We start from the raw sequence: 9,086 nt of genomic DNA, 5'->3' as shown, positions 1-9,086 counted from the left end.
TTACTGTGAATAATACTTTAATAAATATATGGGTGGATATATCTTTTTGAATTAGTGTTTTCATTTTTTTTGGGTAAATACCCAATAGTGGAATTATTGAATCATGTGGTAGTTCTATTTTTGATTTTTTTTTAAGATTTTATTTATTTATTTGACACAGAGAGAGGGAAAGGAAGAAGCAGAGGGAGAAGCAGGCTCCCAGCTGAGCAGGGAGCCCAATGTGGGACTCGATCCCAGGACCCTGGGACCATGACCTGAGCTGAAGGCAGATGCCCAATGACTGAGCCACCCAGGCGCCCATGTATTTTTGATTTTTTGAGGAAGCTCCATACTGTTTTCCAGAGTGGCCGCGCCAGTTTACATTCCCCCCAACAGTGCACAGGGGTTCCTTCTTCTCCACAGCCTCACCAACACCTGTTATTTCTTGTCTTTTTGACTTTAGTCATTCTGACCAATGTGAGGTGATATCTCACTGTGGTTTTGATTTGTATTTTTCTGATGGTGAATGATGTTGAGCATCTTTTCATGGGTCTCTTGGCCATCTGTTTGTCTTCTTTCCAACCGAATTTTTGAAATAATTCAGCTTTATGCCTAAACCAAATATTTAAAATCTTTGGTTTTTCTAAAACCTGTAGGCAACTCAGTTTAGCCCCCATAAACAAAAACATTCAAGAGCAGGTGTGCTCGCCACTGTGTGGTGCTTGTTGGAAGCGCTGAGCATCAGCACCTAGCATGCTGTGTTCTGGGCAAGCTCTGGGTCCTGATGACAAGGCCAAGCCCAGAGATGCAAGAATTTGTGAAAAGGTCACATATGGGTTCACAACATTGAGCAGGGGCCAGTGGGAAAAAATCCAAAGAAGAAAAAGAAGGAGAGGAGAACAAAGCAAGAAAGAAGGAAGGAAGGTAGGAAGGAGGAAGGTAGGAAGGAAGGGAGGGAGGGAGGAAGAAAGGAGGGAAGGAGGGAAGGGAGAGACAGAGAGGAAGGAAGGAAGGAAGGAGGGAAGGAGGGAAGGGGGAAGGGGGGAGGGAGGAAGGACGGAAGGAAGGGGGAAGGGAGGAAAGAAGGAAGGGGGGAAGGGAGGGAGGAAGGAAGGAAGGGGGAGGGAGGCGGGAGGGAGGGAGGAAGAAAGGAGGGAAGGAGGGAAGGAGGGAAGGGAGAGAGAGAGAGGAAGGAGGGAAGGGAGAGAGAGAGAGGAAGGAGGGAAGGAGGGGAGAGAGAGAGAGGAAGGAGGGAAGGAAAGAAGGGGGAAGGGAGGAAAGAAGGAAAGGGAAGGGAGGGAGGGAGGAAAGAAGGAAGGAAGGAAGGAAGGGGGAAGGGAGGATAGAAGGAAGGGGAAGGGAGGGAGGGAGGAAGGAAGGAAGGGGGAGGAGGAGGAAAGGAGGGAGGGAGGGAGGAAGAAAGGAGGGAAGGAGAGAAGGGAGAGAGAGAGAGGAAGGAGGGAAGGAGGGAAAGGAGAGAGAGGGAGGAAGGAGGGAAGGAGCGAAGGGAGGGAGGGAGGAAAGAAGGGGGAAGGGAGGAAAGAAGGAAGGGGGAAGGGAGGGAGGGAGGAAGGAAGGAAGGGGGAAGGGAGGAAAGAAGGAAGGGGGAAGGGAGGGAGGTGGGAAGGAAGGAAGGGGGGAGGGGGGAAGGGAGGGAGGGAGAAAGGAAAGGAGGGGGGAGGAGGGAGAAATAAGAGAAGGCAGTTAACAAGCCAGTAGGGACTGTCACAAACACTAAAGGAGAAAAAAAGAAGTTTGCTATGCCTTCCACAAAACTTGTAGGAAAAGCTGCCCTAGTAGATCCTGGTGCTACTGGCAATTACTGAACAATGAAAGATGGTGATTTGGGAAAAGGATTATTTACAACACAGAGTTGTTTTTTGTTTTTTTTTTAATTAACATATAATGTATTATTTGTTCCATGGGTACGGGTCTGTGATTCAAAGTCTTACACAATTCACAGTGCTTACCATAGCACATACTCTCCCCAAAGTCCATCCCCCAGCCACCCCATCCTTCCCAACCCCCCTCCACTCCAGCAACCCTCAGTTTGTTTCCTGAGATTAAGAGTCTCTTATGGTTTGTCTCCCTCTCTGGCTTCATCTTGTTTCATTTTTCCCTCCCTTCCCCTATGATCCTCTGCCTTGTTTCTCAAATTCCTCATATCAGTGAGATCATAGGACACTTGTCTTTCTCTGATTGACTTATTTCGCTCAGCATAACACCCTCTAGTTCCATCCAAGTCATTGCAAATGGCAAGATTTCATTTTTTGATGGCTGCATAATATTCCATTGTATATCTATACCACATCTTCTTTATCCATTCATCTGTCAATGGACATCTAGGCTCTTTCCATAGTTTGGCTATTGTGGAAATTGCTGCTATAAACATTGGGGAGCACGTGCCCCTTTGGATCACTACATTTGTATATTTGGGGTAAATACCCAGTAGTGCAATTGCTGGGTCATCTGGTAGTTCTATTTTCAACTTTTTGAGGAACCTCCATACTGTTTTCCAGAGTGGCTGCACCAGCTTGCATTCCCACCAACAGTGTAGGAGGGTTCCCCTTTCTCCGCATCCCTGCCAACATCTGTCATTTCCTGACTTGTTAATTTTAGCCATTCTGACTGGTGTGAGGTGGTATCTCATTGAGGTTTTGATTTGCATTTCCCTGATGCCGAGCGATGTTGAGCACTTTTTCATGTGTCTGTTGGCCATTTGGATGTCTTCTTTGGAAAGATGTCTGTTCATGTCTTCTGCCCATTTCTTGATTGGATCATTTGTTCTTTGGGTGTTGAGTTTGATAAGTTCTTTATAGATTTTGGATATTAGCCCTTTATCTGATAAGTATAAGACAGAGTTTTTAATGCCAAGGAGTTTGATTTGTTTTGAGAAGAGATTCCTTACAGAATTTTCATTAGCTGTGTTTTAAAATCTGTATTTAATGTTATTTTTAACCCCCCTGCCCCCATCTTCAGTAACTATATGTGGTGATGGATATTAACTAGACTTACTGTGATAATCATTTTGCAATATATACAGATATGGAATCATAATGTTATACAAGGTGGACTAATACAATATCAATTATAGTTCAGTGAAACTGGAAGAAAAAAGATGAGAAGAAGTTTGAACTTTGAATTACCTATTTAACTAGAAAGATTGCTTTGGAATAAAAGGAACTATGTCACCGTGAGCTGTTAAGTTTACTGTCACCAGCCCACCCATCCATCATGTTGGGCAGAGGAGCTCCGGAGTGAGAGGAGGTCAAAGAGATGAAATGATGTGCATCTTTGCACTTCTGAGACCCTGAATTTCGACTCTACCCCATTTTTATAAAATTGCAGCTCATTTATGGACCCCAGGAGACACATACAAACTACAGGAAGCCTTTAAGTCAGAATATCTTGCCTTGAAAAGAAGACTTCAGGGAAATGTGGAGAGATAACAGTTTCCCTGACTCAAGCTTCTTCCCTGCCAAAGTCACCCCACACAGAAACACACTTGTAATTTCACTCCTAAAATTTGAAATGAATAAAGGTCAGGTCCCATGTGCACCTGAGTCAGGCTTGGCCCAGCCAGTCCCCTCAGGTCCCACCATTGGCCAGGATTGCATCTCTCCCTGCTTTGTTTATAAAGGGGGTTGAGATGGTCCATCTTGTTCTAGCTTCTAAGTGGACACAGTACCACAAACTGACCACCAAGGTAAAGACACGCTCTAGAATATTTGAGGAAATTCCAGATGACTCTTTGAACAACGGTCAACAACCTGATTTTTCAGAATTGTTACTTGTGGTTGACATTTGAGACTGGAGACCATGAGACCTGAAGCTGCAGACTGCGGGTGATAAATATTTTTTAAGCGAGCTGGGGAGTAGCACCAAAGTGCAGGTGTCCCTGGAAGAGGAGTCTGAGGGCCTCTTTGGTGTGGGAATGGGATCAAGAAGGCAGTCTGAAATCTGACTACACTCCTTCTACCCAGAATCCCATGAATAACAGAGGAGATTGCTTTCAGAGGGAAAAAAAACGAGTGAGTGATACCTTCTCCCAGCTCTGTTCTAGACTTCTGTACCCAGGGGGGAGGGGCTGCCTGAGTCAGGGCAGAGGGATGGGCAAGAGGTCCCTGGGAGAACTACGGGGGACAATGTCTACCCTGATGGATGGGGTGGGAGAAGCCTCTTGGGGCTGACTTTAGGCCCTGGGGAAGGGGCCTCAGAAGAGGACGTTAAGAATGTCAAAGAAAAATTACAGCAGACAAAGAGGAACAGGCAAGGAAGACTTCAGTCAAGATTGTTGCAATAGGGGCGAGAGATTGAACTCAGTTCCGCTGAAGCAAGAGGCAGGAGAGTTTTTAAGCAATGGGGTGAGCTGGTGCAGAAGCCTTGGGGGACACTCTGGGGGAGGCCAATGGGGCTGTATCAGCCCACTGAGTTACTCCCAAGTTTGCAAATGGTTTTCTCTGTGATTCGGCCATCTGTGTTTGCTAGGCGGCACCCATCTAAGTCTCCTACCCCCACCCCCAGAAACTGTGGGATAAGGATGCGGTCTCCCTGGATGACTACAGTTCAAAGGGATGGCTTCCAGGTCCGTGAGAAAGACATCCCTGTGTCGGAAAACTGGCAAGAGGCTGGAGAGGGTGCATACATATTTCCAAAGGGCAGAGAAAGAATTTTCATTGGCACACTTTGTAAAGAAGATGCTCTTAGAAAAGGGAGGTCAGGGGCCTAGAGTTAGGAAGAAACGTCCCAGTTTAGGGGAGCTTGGTCAGCCAATGAAGCAAGAGGTTCTGCTCTCAGGGGAAGGATCATCTCAGTTATGGCACTTAGTCTCTTGCTCACTAGATGGCACTGTGTTTGTTCCTGAAACCTTTGTGAAGGAGGCTCAGACACCGGCAGGGGCCAGAAGTTTCCAGAGTTCTCTACTCAGTGGCATACGCTGTACGGTTCTCTCTAAGGTGTCCATGGTGCCTTGAATTCCATATTTAACCTTAGAGCTTGTCTTGAGCACATTCGCCAGTCCTATAGGCAACTTTATGAGGGTCAGGGCTTTCCCGGCCATGCCCATTTGTCAGATGTGGGCACAGTAACTGGCTTCTGCCCCGGTGCCCCGATGGGCAGAATTAACCAGCCCTGGATTCCTAGTGACCTTGAGTCTGTCGTTGTAGCCACGAGGGTTGGTCCTTGCTCTGTGGCCCAGATATTGAACTGTTTGTTGTATTCAAGGGATAGGATCCCAGATGTGGACATTGTTTGCACAGCTGGGTAACCCACCGCTTCCCCATATTTTCTGGAGGGTTAGTGGACAGCTTTGCCTTGGGGGAAAATTATGGCAGGTCATTAACAAGTGGTTTTCTCTGTGCTGTGGCCATCTGTGTTTGCTAAGCGGTATCCATCTAAGTTAGGTTCCTACCCCCCACCCCTGTCTTTTATCCTTTATAAAATCCTGAGCTCACGGAAGGGCCTTCACTAGCTATCCTGCAGGAAGAATCTAGAAAGAGAAGTATCTCTGAGAGCACAGAGAAGGAGGGAGATTCTTTATCCCAGACTTGGAGAAGGCTGAAGTATTGGGAACCCTCTTCCTACCCAGTAGATACATCCCCAGTAACTTCGACTGATGAGCACAAACACGGAATTTTTAGAAAGACCCCACCAAAGAGCTCCTTACCCCTCACAAAGTGTCTGAAGTGGGCCTTCAGGGCCTGGGCTGGGGTCCAAGGCTGGATCCATTTAGCTGATTCTCCTCACACATGAAAGGGCTATAGACCAGCTCTACACCCCCAGACCACAATTCCTTCCCCCAGAGACAAGCCTTCCAGGTGAGGAGGTTGCCCTTTGTCTTAGCTCAGTTTCCTTCAGAAACAGATGCTGAGACAAAGATTCAAGTGCGGGCAGTTTATTTGGGATGAGCAGAAAACCAGTAGGGAAGGGACAGGAAGGCCACCCCCCCTCCCAAAGCCAGCGACTCCAGATGGGCTGAGCTTAATTCTGGGGGGAGATTCGGGGAAATGGCATGAATGCCTTCCCAACATTCTGCTGGCTCAGAATTCTCCCACTTGAGCAGTGAGAAAGCTGCATATTATTATATATGACTCCTGTCAGGCATCGCTTGGTGGCTGTTGGAGGCCCCCAGGCAAAAAGACACTGGAAGTTGGCCAGAGAACCCTGTGGAAGGCCTGAAGGCCACCAGCAGCATCTGTTACTCATCTTCCTCTGTGAGCGAGTGGGCCTGATGGGAAAGGCTCTCCCAGTCCCCATGGGTCCCAGAGGAGGACCAAAGGGTTTCCTCTCTGTCGTTACAGAGAGACCATGGGGCAAATGCTCAACCCAGAACGTGTTGAAAATACATCATCCAAGCAGGTGCACAAGCAAGCATCTTTGGCCCAGTGGGTGGCCAAACGGAACTTGGAACCAAGAAAGCTGGGAGCAAAGAGTAACAGGGAGAGTTAGTTACCAGAACATATTGTAGTCTGACAGCCTCATGCAGTGGCTTCCTGAGGGCGGGCTGAGAGGCGGGTTCCCAGACTCCCTTCCCAGGGACCCTGGTACGGGGGCGGGCTGTGATGACCCCAGAAGTCAGCACTATTCTGGGATATTGTGGGGTTATCTGGGCTGGTTATGGGAGTCGGCGTGGACAGATCAGATGAAATACAGCCCTTTGCATGGTGTCGGCACATGAGACATTTTGGCCACCGTTCTTTTACTGAAGTGTGTTGCTGTTACTGTTGTTATCAGTGGCCAGGGGATCATCCATTGAATTGCTGCCTGCCTTGAACTCACTTGGGATTTGGCTCCAAGAACCTTGTCCGGCCTCAGGCAGTGCCTTGGTACGGTAACACCTGCACGAGGACTCTGTCTCTGCTGTTTCCTTCTTTTTCTTCGTATTAAGGAGGCTCCACGCCCAACTTGGGGCTTGAACTCATGACCCTGAGGTCAAGAGTCGAATGCTCTACCAGCTGAGCCAGCCGGGGACCCCTGTCACTGCAGAATTCAGGGAGTCTGTGAACTCGGAAGGGAAAATAATTACACCTTCAGGTGAAAATAATTATGCCTTTAGTTTCTTTTGCCTCTAAAGGAAATTTGGCATTTCCTTCAATCATGAAAGTCGACAACCAACCACAGCAGGGGAAAAGTACCCGTACCTTTGTCACCAACAGAAATCATCGTTTCGTGTCAAATTAGTTGTTGCAGAAATCTCGCAATGTATACTCATACAACTTTGTTTTTTTTTAATTTAAATTTTAATTTTTTAGAGGGGGCAGGGGCGGAAAGAGAGAGAGAATCCTAAGTAAGCTCCATGCCCAGCGCAGAGTCCGACTTGGGGCTCGATCTCACGACCCTGAGATCATGACCTGAGAGGAAATCAAGAGTCAGACGCTTAACCAACTGAGCCACCCAGGCGCCCCCTCTTACAACTTTGAAATTATAGTGATTAGACCCATCACACCTTTTATTTAACATATAAATATCTTAATATTGAAATATTAACATTAACATTTTATTATATTTATTAATTTATTATTAATAAATACAATTAAATATTTAAACAAAACAAATTAACATAAATATAAAGACATAAAAAGGTACATATATTTCTATATCATACAATTTGTGTATTTCTATATAACTGGGTTTCCTTGTAGTCCTAGGTACTTTCTTTTACACATTTCTAAAATGTTATTCTAAGAAGGGGTCTGCAGGCTTCCACAGACTGCCAAAAGGGTCCACAGCATGGAAAAGGTTAAAAATGCCTGGCAGGCCTTCAAATGCCAGGAGGTGCAAGGTCAACGCCGGGCTGGGACCAACTGTCAGACCAGAGACCAGAGCCCATGGGGAAGGTAGCAGAGAGTTCTGGGCTCCTCCTTCTCTCCATGCCATGAAAAGTCACTCAAACGCCACAACCCCCTGGTTTTCTTGCAACTCTGTTTTAGAGAAATCCCCGGGGGCGCCGGCAGGGGGTGCGGCTGCACCGCGGAGCCGGAGGGGCGGAGGGGAGGCAGGACACGCTCGGAGCCCGGGCTGTTCACGCGTCCCGCCCCCCTGCACACCGTGTCGCCCTGCTCGGCGGCCCTGGCGACCGCTCCGCACACCCCGGCCAGACCCCGCCGGCAGACCCCGCCATTTACTTTCCTCCTAACGGAGCCGGGAAGTGGCGTCAGATTTCTTGAGGCTGGGGACCAGAGTGCAAGCAGGGACCCTACACTGGGATCGCAGGGGGTGGGGAGCCTCTCTTTCCGGCTCCCATGCAATCGAGTGCTCCCCCTGGCGGACTCGCTGGGGGACACCGTGCACCTGCAGCCTGCAAGGTGGGACCGTGAGATAGGCACAGGTGTTGGTGCCACGCAAATGGTTCTCCAGCTAGCACTGATGAATGAGCGTGACCAAGCTCCCTCACTTCTCTGGGTCTCGGTTTCCTCCTGCAGATGGGCCTCACCAAATCAGGTTAAATACTGGGTGTCAGCCGGGTTCTTGTGGGGCCTCAGGACGTGTGATAGGCAGCTTTTGAGTGGCACCTGGTGACTGCTGCCTCTCGACATCCAGGCCCTCGTGTGTCCCCTTCCTGAGTGTGGGCCAGACCTAGTGATTGCTTCTAGAAAGTGGAAAATGGCAACAGTGGTGGGATTTCACTTCCGAGGTTAGGCTACACGGGATTGTGATTTCAGTTTTGCCGGCTCTTTTTCTCTCGGGTGTTCTTGCTTGTTCTGATGAAGCTGCCATGTCAGGAGCTGGCCTCTGGCCAACTGCCCGCAAAGAACGGAAATCCTCAGTCCGACTGAATTATCCGAACAACCATAGGTCTTGGAAGGAGATTTCCCCCTAGACCAGCTTTGAAATGACTCCATCCAGAGCCAACATCTGAGTTGGAGCCTGAGAGAGGCCCTGAGGTAGAGGACCCTGGGAAGCTGCCTTCAGAAGCTGACCCAGAGAAACCGTGAGATCATAAATGTTGTTTTAAGTCTTTAGGCTTTGGGATCATTCATGAGGCAGCAATGGATAGCTAACACAATGCATGAAAGATCTTGTATTAGCTAGGGTAGGTTAACGTGCAGTAACAAATAGACCCAAACCTGTAATGGCTCAACAAAACATTCTGTGGTGTTCAGGTCAAT

This window comes from Halichoerus grypus, chromosome 6 (assembly GCF_964656455.1).
Source record: "Halichoerus grypus chromosome 6, mHalGry1.hap1.1, whole genome shotgun sequence".
NCBI lineage: Eukaryota > Metazoa > Chordata > Mammalia > Carnivora > Phocidae > Halichoerus > Halichoerus grypus.
Note: the sequence above shows the minus strand (reverse complement) of the source record.